This window comes from Siphateles boraxobius, unplaced genomic scaffold, assembly GCF_051911475.1.
Source record: "Siphateles boraxobius isolate OS27281-9 unplaced genomic scaffold, OSU_SipBor_1 25, whole genome shotgun sequence".
Classification (NCBI taxonomy): domain Eukaryota; kingdom Metazoa; phylum Chordata; class Actinopteri; order Cypriniformes; family Leuciscidae; genus Siphateles; species Siphateles boraxobius.
The window spans coordinates 467348-480854 of NW_027508866.1; the positions used below are offsets into that span (position 1 = coordinate 467348).

At 37.5% G+C, this 13507-nt stretch overlaps 1 long non-coding RNA gene across 2 annotated transcripts; it reads right to left on the reverse strand.

Moving 5' to 3' along the window:
• Positions 1–783: 783 nt before the first annotated feature.
• On the reverse strand, positions 784–11318 carry LOC143749624 (uncharacterized). Of its 2 annotated transcripts, XR_013207057.1 has the most exons (7): positions 11029–11318; positions 9872–9952; positions 9618–9692; positions 8324–8360; positions 1717–2788; positions 1170–1324; positions 784–883 (listed from the first exon to the last, which is right to left on the reverse strand). It is a non-coding gene; the product is annotated as an uncharacterized LOC143749624 (long non-coding RNA). The 2 variants fall into 2 exon arrangements; XR_013207056.1 differs by having other exon boundaries at positions 9872–11318.
• Between the last annotated feature and the right edge of the window lie 2189 nt (positions 11319–13507).

Below are 13507 nucleotides of genomic sequence, written 5' to 3' on the forward strand. Positions count from 1 at the left end.
AAATTGTTAAATTAATCTTCACCTAAGTGCTTCCCTCCGCTGCGGCTGTCAGTCATTCTCAGCACTCAAACAGCGTGTCGCGCTTGGGTAAAACAGTCAACACGATGAAACTCTCTCCAAGATGAGTCAATGTTCCTATTATTATACTGTAGATCTGTAGATAAAGGTCTATGGTTTGCATAAAAGGACTTTAACGTGCTGGAGTTTCACGTTCCTTTCTACCGGGTGTCTGTTAGATCACAACACAACTGATCAGTGATCACAACAGTGGAGTGTGTCCTGCCTTTTACCAAGCTGTCCTTTTCAAAGCACAATGAATAGCGCTCTCCGTGAGTAGGCGTAAACGAATTAAGTTAATGAGCTCGTAATGAGCTCGACTGGAATCGCTCTCTTTTCATACAGATTACAGAAGCTGAGAATATTTGTTTTTTATATAAATTACTTAATTTAAAAGATGCGATCTCAAGCTTTATGCCCGTGGGTATGTTTGCCTGTTTGACTGAATTTTTGCGGAGTTACAGATCATTTTCGAGTACGTTTCAAATTGGAGTTCACTGACAGAGAGAATGCAGAACTCGCATCATGTTAATTTTTCTTTATTTGGCAAAAAGCAAAACACTTTATTTCTATTGTGAGTATACGGAAAAAAATAGAAACTGAACAGGATCGATTGATGTATAACACAAAAATGAAAGATACAAATGAACAGCGCATTTTGAGTTGAAAAAAAAACGAGCAAAATGCGGGGGCGCGTTTTTGGTCCCCAGAGGGTTAAGATGCAAACACTCACCATGTACTCCTTCACTAGGCATTCCTCCTCCTCACCTAGGTAGATACAAAGAGCTCTGAGGATAGCCTCTCTCTTTATATGGACATCCCTTGTCTGTAAATATTACAAATTTGATTATTTCAATCCATAAACTATGGGGTTAGGATTGTTGGCAAAAATTAATCAAATTCACAAATAAATAGATTAAGATCCACAAATAAATGTAAAGAGTTTCACAAAAAAATTGAAATCCAAATAAGAGGACTCCACCCACCGTTTACTCAAGCAGGGTTCCTGCACACTTTTTTGGTCATGTGACCACACACATTTATTTTACTGCCACCTTAACACAATGATGATTGTCAGAAATGACAGGCAGTAATTTTTAATGTATACATACCTCATGTAAAATCCTAAAATATTTGACCATTTTCTGTCCAGAAAGACCTCCTTTTTCTGGAGAACAGCAGTGAGTTGTGCAACATATTTGTCCAATTGTGCCATAAAGGTGTTTTCAAAGGGGATGGTTGTAATGCGTCGAAATTCAGCACCAATCTATTGTACTCAGAAGTATATACAGACAAAGATATCACATTGTGGTCAGCCTTGAGTGTTATTTCTCTCTCCTCTCCTCTTATATCAAGGTTTTTCTGCTTCACCTCAAAACAACACTTTTACAATCATCCCCCACTTTAAGACTTAAAGGGATAGTTAACCCTAAAATGAAAATTAAGTCATAAACTGCATTATCACAGAGATTAATTATTTCTTAAAAAAATCTTTTTGTTCATCTGAAGAAAGAAAGTAATTTACATATGGGATGACACGAGTGAGTAAATGAGAGAATTGTAATTTTTGGGTGGAGTATCCCTATAACACTTGATGAGGAGAAAAACAACTGCAGCACAAATGAAGAGTAAATAAGAAGAGAGTAAACATAACCATACCTCTTCAACCTGGAAAAGTGCAGGCCACTGCAATTTTAAGTCCTATATAGTTGGACTGTTCTGTACCACATTTCTCCTCCTGTAGGCAAACGTTTTGGACATCTTTTCTTTTACTACTGATGTTCTTGTCCTCTGTCCGAAATCAACCAGTAGCTCACATCTCAGTTTTTCAAGGCTTTCATCTGTTTCTCCAGTTGGATTAGCAGGGCAAAAATTAACCTCTGCTCTCTTCGGTTTCTTCACATTTTTGGCTGGAAAACATTCATCCCTGGGCTTGTTCTTCAGTGAATTAGGAGTGACTTCGGGACAACCCATGTTGCGCATCTTTGTCCTGTAATTTGCTATTTTGTGCTTGAGGCTGAATATCCCCCCGCTATACCTATTCACCGATCCTTTTTCTCTCAAACATGGAAACTTGTCAACAAGTGCCTTTGCAACATCATCTATCTGGGGATCATGTGGATATGCCGTGTACTGGAAAATATCCTCTGCCAGCTTTTCCAAGATTCCAGACTTGAGCCATGGCCTGATCTTTAGAGAGGTTCCAGTTTCAACAAAAATTTCATTGCCACATTGAAGCTGCACTTCCACATCATATGGAAAACGAGGTATGGGAAATTTTTGTGGCCATTTCTGTACTCGTAGTGCTTGAAGTTCTGCATCAGACGTTGGGATAGTCACAGTGTCATCTGTATCTCCTCCAGGTGACAACAAAGAAGAAGAGGAAAGGATTAAGCATTCACTTCGCTCAAGGGATGAGCATTCAGTTCTAAATGATTTAGAAGCACTTGAAGATTGCTCAATTGGATGGCCAGGGCTTGGATGAGTGTCATGAGCCAAGTAGATCAACTTGATAGTAGATTTGTCTTTTATGTCATGAATTGATGACAAATTCATTAATTGTTTGAAGTCTACATCCATGTACTGAAGCCGGAAGTGTCTTTCAATACCAAATTATTGTCGAACAGCATCATGTAAGTTCTCAACAGTCTCTGGTATCTCAGATGAGAGGTCCAATCTTTTGAAATCATTGTCTTCTACAATGACTCTGAGCTTCACACTCATATTTAATCTAATTAGGAAGAAGAGAACTCATTAAATTATCTTAATTACAATGACATTGGACATCAAAATTCTCTATTCAGGAAAAACTGTTACACAAAAAAATTGCATTTTTGTGTTCTTAAGCAGTATATTAAACAAACTGAACCTAACCTCTTGCATTTAAGAATCTTTTAAGTGTCACCATTCGTCTGCCTCCAACATGGTAATCTGCCAAGGGGTAGTAGTCGGCAAGGGCATTATGATGAATGAGAGAAACTTGCAAAGTGGGGCACAATTCGAAAGCTCTGAAATGCTCCCAATACCATGCACTCATTTCTTTCAAAATGAAACTCAAACTCCTTTCCACTACAACCATCTGGATGATCTCAGCAAAAACTGGCAAGCTACCAGAAAGGCCACGAACAACAATCATGCCATTCCTGTAGTTTATTCCATCAACAGACACATTCTTTGCAAGATGAACACAAGTGACATCAGGATATGTCTGCTTAAGAACATTAACTATATCCTGATTCAAGATACCCACAGGAACAGTTGAGACGGCTGACACACTCATGTTACTCTTTTCAGAGGTAGCTGACTCCAAGTGATAGGCCATCATGAACTGATGTTTTATTGCCAGAGACAAGAGTATGTTTTTAAAGCAATGTGTGTGACGAACAACTTGCTTGAAAAAGCAAAGCTTTGCCTCAAATCTGAGTGTCCACATCCCTACTAAAGGTCCAAAGAACTTGATCAGTAGTGGATAATGTTCTACATAGTGATGTTTTGGCAAAAGTTTCATGTCAGGAAAAACTTCCTGCAACCTGTGCCTATGATCGCAAATTTTGCTTTCAAGGAAGGCAATTGATTCTGCTGTTTGCACTGGTGCCACAACCAACTCAACAATATCCTTAAGGTCCATTAGGACCTGCCAAGCTAACTCATCTGGAGGTACAAGATGTCCAACCAAGAATGGAAGACATCGTAAAAGACTCCAATTTTCATGAGCATTGCCTCCAATGCTTCCGTTGGACATGAAAGCACGTGGAACAATATATGGGCGATTTGTTTTGTCTGTCCATTTGAATGGAAATTTCTCAATGAATTCATTGAGACTGTTGAGGGTGAAAAATCTCTTTGAAATTAACAAGTGTAGACAGTGTGCCAGCTCTACTGGTAATATGACTTCAAACAGATCATGAGCAATATCAGGTGGGTATTCAGTACTGACGTTGAAATGGGTCTTTTTACACCACAACAAGCCTTTTCAGTGTCTACTGCTGACCTGACATGCAGTTCATGTAATCTCTTTAGTTCTGAGAGTGAAATCATCCGAACTCACTCCTTTCTCCTGAAATTCAGACTTTTTTGCAGTACAAAACCTGCACACGTATCCACCGGAGAAACTCTCCACAAAGCCAGCAATTCCATGTGCTCCCAGATAGTCTGCTATGACAGTCTGCACAGTGCCTTTAATGAAAGAACCACGCTGTGCAATGAAAATCCCTTCACTTACCAATGTAGAAATATCTTGGAGCAATGGCTCAAGGACTTTTTCATATCCATAGATCTTAACATTATCTTCCATATATCTGGCACTACTTTGCCGATCAGATGGTGAAGAGCTTTCACCTGGTGGCAAATTGCCAAGATTCCAATACACAGCACAGATTTTGTGCTTTTTTCTAGAAGTGCCAAGTGGGTTGCAGATTTCAAAATCGTCCACATACAAATTCAGCAATATTCTTGACTCGTTAAACAATAGAAAATCATTGCTTTTGAAATGCATACCATCACGATAGGATGCATACACCAATGTTTCTTGTCCAGCTTCTGACAAGGTTTGAGTCTCTAAAGTGTCAAGAATGTTCTTGTTACTCAAAAGCAGCTGTAAAAACTTTAAGATAGGGACATACTGCATTGTTCTTTTGTGTTTGTCATCCAAAAAGTACTCTACTGGTTCAACAACTTTGAAATTCTGTCTGTAGTAAGTCTGGCGTTTAAATGATGTGCCAAGTGGACTACCTTTACCAATTGCATTACAAACTGGATTGTTGATAGGCCTACACATCGCTGACACAAGTTCTTCAGTGACTGACTGGTCAATATGCAAGTGATGTCTAATCAGTAATTCGTCTATCACACTTCTTGCATTACAAATTGAAGCAGTGCTCAACAGATAATGGAGCTCTTGGAACAAGGACAATATTTTCCAGTTTAAGTAGTACAGCAGCGAGTTTGTGCTCTACTTCATGCACCTGATTATCAGGAACCCCTGCATCTTTGCATGTAGTGTCAGAAGAACATGCAGGCTCAGAGTCCATTGGATTACCTGGATCAGATCCATCTGCACTTTCATGTTCCATGGAATCATTTAGAGTCCCTTGAACTGCACCATCTTTAAAATCTTCCAAATTATGTATCTTGTGTTTGCGACATTTGTGGGACTTATAGTTTTATAGTCACAGCCTTTAAACATACATGTGACAGTCTCGTTATTTCTGAGATGACGACCAATGTGAAGAAAGTATTCATGTTCTGTCCCAAGTTCACAGAAAGAACATAAATCACAAGAAAAGGAAACTACAGTCTCGGGTTGCTGAGAGGTTTTAGTGTGATTCCTGGACAAATGTGCCGAAAGTGAATTCCATGTTTTGAAAACACTAGGGCAGCCATGATGAATACATTTTAAGTGATGACCATGCCCAAAGTTGCCATGCTTAAGTTTATAGTGTTTAAGAATTTCTGACTGCTTTATCACTTGAATGCCACAATATTTACACTGAAACATTGAACTGACAGACACACAACAGTAAAAAACACAATGATGAAAATTAATAGATTAATTAATCTAACAGAGCAACTTATTTACATTTAAAGGGGTCATGAATAGGCTTGTGTATCGAGTATCGATTGGAACCGGGACTAGCTTTGCGATTTTCCCGGAATAGTTAAAAAGTTAAAATTTCGATTCCTAGTTTCGATTCACAGTCCGCCGACCGGAAGAAGAAACCGCTGAACACCAACGAAGAAGCGTCCACTGGAAGTGTTGGCATAACCGAGCGAAGCAACTCGAGAGTCGTCCTAATGCTGCGTTCACACCAGACGCGAATAGCGCGTCAAATTTGCGCCTACCGCGTCTAGTTATACGCTTGAACACTTTGAATTCATCCATATAGACGCGAATACTAATTTTTTACGCGCGTCAATTTCGCTCTTGACGCGCATAAAAAATGAGTATTCGCGTCTATATAAGCAGACATTATAAACTGAAAAGCGGGCCTGTCCCCATTCGCGCCGCAGGAATTTTTTACGCGCATAACGTGTCTTTGCATTGACTTTACATTGAAATCACTCGCACCAGACGCTCTATTCACGTCTGGTGTGAACGCAGCATCAAACCAATGGATATGTTCCAAAAGTGCTCTCGACGCCGTTCAGAGCACAGGTTATTTTGCTGGTTGCTCTCTCCTCGTTTCTTATTGTTTATTTGCTATTCTGCACCAGGTTAGCCCATCAGTGGAGCACAGTAACATGTTTAAGTACCTGCAGCATCATACACTCATGTGTAAATGTGTTTTCATGAGGTTTTCAAAAATAAAGCTCTCTTGAGGAAAGTGTACCCCTGTGAAAAAATATTCAGAATTTATAATATTTATATTCAAGTTCATAGATTTGATATTTATCCACCTTATTCTGCTCTAAACAATGCGCGCCGCCATGACGACGACTCCGGTTGCCTACTTCCGGTTCGTACAGTATTAGCAGTGAGAGAATGAGTTCAGGCTCTACATGTGCTGTTGTTGGTTGTTTTAACAATTCAAAGAAACTTTGAACTTTTTAGAAACTGGGTGCTTTGAGCATAAGATAAAAAGGAGAGAATGCCTATGTCCGGTTCGTATCAGCTACATTCAATGCCAGAGAGTAGACGTTTTTGGTTAGCTGCGCTAAAACTGAAGCATCCAACGAAAAAGGTTTACGTTACCAGTAGGGATTGGCATTTCAAGCAAAAATAATATTCGAAGATCGCTGGGTATTATTCAATTATTATTCGAAATTCGCACCCCCACATCACATCACGCACACATGCATGTATCTATAGGCTACACACCAGAGCACGTGAGCAAAGAGGAGCAGTGTGACGCTTAAATATAAGTAAAAAAAAAAAAAACTACACATACGTTTTATATTTAAGTTTCACAATATAATGTTTTTTATTTTTTTATTTCATCTATGTTGATTATATGAAAAGGGAACCACATGAGATGAGTCAGATATGATCATAAGATGCCCAATATCGGAAAACATTTGGAATGGCTCAGACATGATTTTGACCACTTATTAAGTTTTGTTTTGTAGAAAGCCTTTCTTCAAAGTGAACTTCGTTTAGTATAAATTGTATCTTCATTTTTATCAATGTTTTATCAACAAATTGCCTGGAATAATAAATAAGAAGCAAATATAGTAGATATACAGGACACGGAGGCGCCAGCGCGTGAACTGGAGCGCATCTTATTAATCAACGAAACTCGGCGTATAAGTTACTTGCCTCACATACCTGAGAAGTATATCTATAGAAAGCTTGAAATGTGTACTTTTAAACAAAATAATAAAAAACGAGCAGAAATGGGCTGATCTCTGCTTATGTATAGGTTAATTCATAAGTGTGCATTTCTCTCTATAGGCGCGTTCACTACTGCGAAGATGGCGAGTCAGCATCATAAAATTTATCTTTGCAGTCGACACTTACAGAAAACACTAGTTATTAATAAACAATTTAAATGTTTAATGCATAATCATTACTTTTGCCGTTTTTTTGTGGCAAGCTTATGCGTGCGTTGAGATGCAGAATAGGCAAATTACGAAAAATGCTCATTATGGTTTGGCATTCTCTCCCATATAGTATACATAACTTCCAACCCAACTTCAGTCGTGCATGGGCAGGGGCAGCCCTACTTATTTCACATATTTTCAAACCAGCACATCACTATGAAGTTCTGAGCAAGCGGCGCTTAATCTTCATAAAGCTTCGAACCGGAAAAGGACAACCGGCTTCTGGTTCAAACCCGCTATGAATCATGATTAAATTCGCTAACCAGGGAAAAGGTGGATATTGTAGCTGAAAACAGCACTGTGAGAAATTCATAAAGTTCATTAAAAGTTCATAGAATTAAAATTGATGGAGAAGGTCAGACTATTTTCTTTAGAAAGACCGTTGGTTAGCTAGCTCATTTAAAATATCCTAAACCTTTTTGACCCTGCCTCTTAAAAGAATCAGAATCGAGAGTCGCTAGGAACCGGAATGGAAAGAAGGAATCGGAATAGTTCAAATTCAAACGGTACCCAACCCTAGTCATGAATTGAGAAAATCAAATTTTCCTTGAGCTTTTGACATACTTCTACATCTTACCACTGTGGCCCCGGCCACTGATTCTTGATGTAAAAATCATACTAACATCATAAGTGCAACCCTGGAAACATTATAAAATAATGTAGTTCATGACCCCTTTAAGTCAACAGACACATATTGAGTGGTGATGCATAATATTAAATTACTTACTGTGCAAATCTCCAGCAAATTCACATCCAATGTCAACCTATATGCAACAACAACAAAAAAACATTCGTAAGCAGTCAACAGATTGTTTACTGTATTGAATGATGCCCCATAATGAAATATTACTTAATGTGAAAATTGTAGGGACAGAACTCTGGGACTGGGCTTAAAATGTGAACCTGAAAACTCCTTAAAGAGAGCACCTTAAATAAAAGCAAGCACACAATGATTATTATTGTTTTTTCAAGATATATACATACCACACCATTAAAGCTAGCGAAAAGAGGGGATGTGTCAGTAGTAAAGATTACAAAAACATCTGTAACCAGTCAACAGATTTTTTACTGTATTGAATGATGCCATATAATTAGGGATGCTCCGATCAGGATTTTTGCTGCCGATACCGATAGCCAATTTCTTGTCATGGTGATCGGCCGATCCCGATCCCGATGCTAAATATACTTAATATTAGACAAAGATATATACAAACAAAGTGGAGCAGTCTGATGCAGCTCACAAGGTTTAATTAAACATTGTCCAATAGTAAACTTTGGAGGACAACATAATCATCTAATAACCTAAAATAGAGAAGTCTGACGTAATTTAAATCTTGTCCAATACAAGTCTGAGCAGGACAAAAATTAAATAAATAAATAAACCATTTAAACTCCTAAAAGAACAAATTGGAGTAGTTTGATACTCATTAGAAGGGATGGGCATTTCAAGCAAAAATAATATTCGAAGATGGCTGGGTATTATTCGATTATTATTCGAAAATCGCACCACTCCCCCATATGGCCACACACATGAGAAAAGCGAGTGGTCTGACGTTTAAATATAGGCTAACTTAAAAACGTAAATATACATTTCATATTTGTTTTATATATAATATATTGGTTTTTTTTTTATTTCATCCATGTTATATGAAAAAGGAACCGCATGAGCGAGCGGCGCTGTGTGGACTGAGCGAGCGAAGCATACTCTCTTCAGAAAGGTGATCTCTCTGGAGGACAATGCTCCTCCACATGAGATTCCTTTGAAACATACACTGCAAATAGCTAATTTCTTTCATTGTTTCTCGACACATCATAGTAGGCTAATTCCACACCGGCGATGACATGACTGTCCCCACGCATCATGTACCTTCTCACGTTTTGACGTCATCAAATTGTGATCGGTTTGTGAGATCAGCCAAGTTTAGTGAGTACCGATCCAGTTATAAAATGTGATTATCGGCTGAAACCGATCTGCGGCCGATCGATCGGAGCATCCCTACCCATAATGAAATATTACTTACTGTGAAAATTGTAGGGACAGAACTCTGGGACTGGGCTGAAAATGTGAACCTGGAAACTCTGCGTGTAGAGAACACCTTAAATAAAAGCAAGCACACAATGATTATTATTGTTAGTTTAAGATATATACATACCACACCATTAAAGCTAGCGAAAAGAGGGGATGTGTCAGTAGTAAAGTTTAATAAAACATTCGTAACCAGTCAACAGATTGTTTACTGTATTGAATGATGCCCCATAATGAAATATTACTTACTGTGAAAATTGTAGAGACAGAACTCTGGGACTGGGCTGAAAATGTGAACCTGGAAACTCTGCGTGTAATGCTAGAGAGCACCTTAAATAAAAGCAAGCACACAATGATTATTATTGTTAGTTCAAGATATATACATACCACACCATTAAAGCTAGCGAAAATAACTGATGTTTCAGAAGTTGAAGATATTTGCATTAATCACAGGATCATAATTTCAAGTACATAATTACAGGATTCCTATTGTTAACTTAGCTAAAAAGATTCAGAAATTCAATGCTATATTGTGAACTTTACCGATAGGAAAAATTGTGGAAATTCTCTAATGTTACAAATAATAAAATACTACAGCGTAAAAACACACAAACACAGTCGTTGACTAAGTTATAAGGAAGCAAAATCTCTTCCTCATTCCTTTAAACCCATAATTGCAACTGAAGTTTTATTTTTTTTTCGGTAACGTTAACCTGCAAACTAACGATAGAGACCTTTCACACAGAACACGTTTTCCATTCCATTATTTTTCTATGTATACAGAAGCTAAATTGAAGTGTTTTGACGTTTTAGTCCCTGTGTTCACCAAAGTGTTTTTCAGACATGAAAAACGTCAGGTGCTCAGCTGCAGGCGCTTGAGTGCTTCAGCACCATAGTTTTTATGTAGTTGTTGCTAGCACTGCCCTCCGCCCAAACAAATTGCTCTATAAAAAATAATACACTATTAAGATAAAATATTACCCGTCCAAAACTATTATATCTCATGTGTAACCACCAAAGACACATTAGAAACCGCGGTAGATTATTGAAGGACTGTTCTCGTCGGGTAAGTTAACGTTAAGGCCGATGGCGGCCTGGAGCTCAGAAAACACCGAAGCAATCTTTAAATATGAGCTATCTTTACAAACAAACAGCATATTCGAAGTTTTTAAAGCAACATTCTTACCTAAAAATGTCTTAAAAGTACATTATGTGACAAAATTGGGAATATGTGTAAAATTATGTGCGCGTGCGTCGTAAGTTAATTTAGGCCTATGTGACGGTTGGTCACGGTGAAAATTGCCTGTGGAAGACGTGTTCTGAACCTGAGCAATTTATGTACTTTGTACAGTCAACAAACGGTTTATTGTAATAAATAGTGATGCATAATATTAAATATTACTTACTGTGCAACTGCAAATCGATTGAACGATAAAATCCTTCAACTCACTCGCTCTGCGTGAAGCTGACCGGAAAAAACAGCGGCAAAGAATCTGCACATTTACGCGCATGCGCAGATAACCAACTTATTTTTTTTTTACTGACTTTGATTAATTCACATAGCTTGGTTCAAAACGCATGTAATTCCCATAAAACCAATACATATTTTTTTATTAAAATCAACAACTAAATTTAAATGATTTAAATTAGCAAAATTTCATTATGCTTAATTGAATTGGGGCCATAATCATTTTTTTCAGTGCATGATGATTGCGTCTGTCTCTGGTTCAGCATAAACCAAAGCGCAACACAGATTTGAATTTAGTAGGCGTAGTTGATGACATGCTGCTCTGAACGTTCGAATCACACCTTAACCCCAATCCTCCCCTCCCATAACTGTAACAATTCCTTACCTGACAAAGCCCTAAAATCATACTTTTTTTTTTGTCAAGAAAGCTTATATAATTCAATTTTAATAATTATTTGTCTTCTCCCCCACAATATCCCCCCCCCCCCCCCCAATATTTTGGAGATTTGTTTTTATTTTTGTATTTTTATTTCCCTTTAAATTACTAGATTTTATAGAAAATATCATTTGAGCACATTCTTCACATTCTTTCAACTGAAATTCAAAATGACTCGCCATTTCATGCCCTTTCAGCTCAAAATATCTCAAATTGGGTGTCTTTCGACCTCGAAAAAAAATTTAACAATATTTCATGACTCTTGCCACTAGATGGCCTTATAGCTCTATATGGAGTCAATGAGCGGTGCCCTGGGTCATAAAGAGATTTCTTCAGTTTGCATTCAGGTATCTATTAAGGTGACTGAGTCCGAAACAGCATACTCACTGAGTAGGTACTTCATTTCAATAAGTACTTACTTAGAGAGTGCAAAAGATTAGGTACTATATATACTATATAACTTAACGAGTGCTAAAGAGTAGGTACTATATATACTATATAACTTAACGAGTGCTAAAGAGTAGGTACTATAAAGCCGGATCTCGTTAAGTATGAATACAATCTGAACATCATCCGCCATGTTGACGTTATCATGTGACGTACGACGTTATCACAAGCGCAACAACTTAAAAGATATGAGCAACAGGTTTAACTCGTCTATCTTTAAATATCTATTGAAACTTGTTCATTGTGGTCTTGAAGAAACAGCTGCCCATTTATTTTGTTATTGTAGTAAAAACAATAAATTTTGGGTTGATTTAAGTTCATATATTTGTAACCCACAGTTTTATCCTTAACGATATAATTTTTATTACGAAACCCCCAAATCGTCATCTCTTGAATATGTTGTTTATTTCTTCATTTTATATGAAAAAATGTTCACACACAAGCAAAAGTCACTTAAATATCATGTTTTTTGTTGTTGTTTTTTTGGCATTATGATTGTTCATTGTTGAAAGATACAACAATGGTATCTTTCCCTGATCTTTATGTAACTATATATTCTGCAATAACAAAATGATATGAGCGACCGGTGCACTAACATAACATCAGTAACTCGACAGCCCTACCTAAACAGTTTTCCTCAGTGTTTGTAATATATCTGTACAAAGGAGACTGGCAGCTGTGCGAAAATCTTGCCTTTGGAGAAAACTTGATTTTATTCTGGGAAAATTCAAGCAACACTCCTTATAAAATAAGATTACCCTTAAATGAATTGCATTGCTAGCCTACCCCAACAATTATGAACAATAATAATGATAAATGCTGACCAAAACTTAATTATATTACTTTTTTTTTTACTGAAAATTATATATTTTAGTAAAACAAGCGAAATGTAATTTGTTTTGTCATATGACATAGCTATGCATGAATACACACAAGATAAATGCAGTGAACACATCTCAATTTTCAGTCAAGCAATGAATTAATGCATTAATTAATTAAATCAATTATATTTTATTTACTGACAACAATAAGTTTGTGCATGAATAAATGAGTAAAAGAATGAAAAAAGTAACCATACAATAAATAAATATATATACACACAAGTCAACAATACATAAAACAAAGCTTTATTCAAACTTATTGTTCTAACAATCACATATTTACAGGCGGTGAACCCCACATCTTACCGCCATCTCATTCTTCAGCTTTATTCTGATGAATCAACTGACCACCGTTCCCACCTTCTCCTGTCTCTGGCGTCCATCATGTCCCTCATTGCTGCAGTCAGACTGGGATCTGGTCATGGATGGGAAAGGGACATGGAGGCTACGGAGAGCACCGCCTCCCTTTTCACAACTTACAGAGAGCCTGTACACAACCTGTGAGACTCGTCTCAACAACAAACACTTCCGTGAGAGAAGCATAGTAGAGCGAGCCTTTAACATGCTGAAAACACACTGATGCTCTGTTTTCTTCATGGCCAGAAGTGAGCAATGCCTTTGTGCCGGAGGTTGTTGCGTCCTGCGCTGTGCTT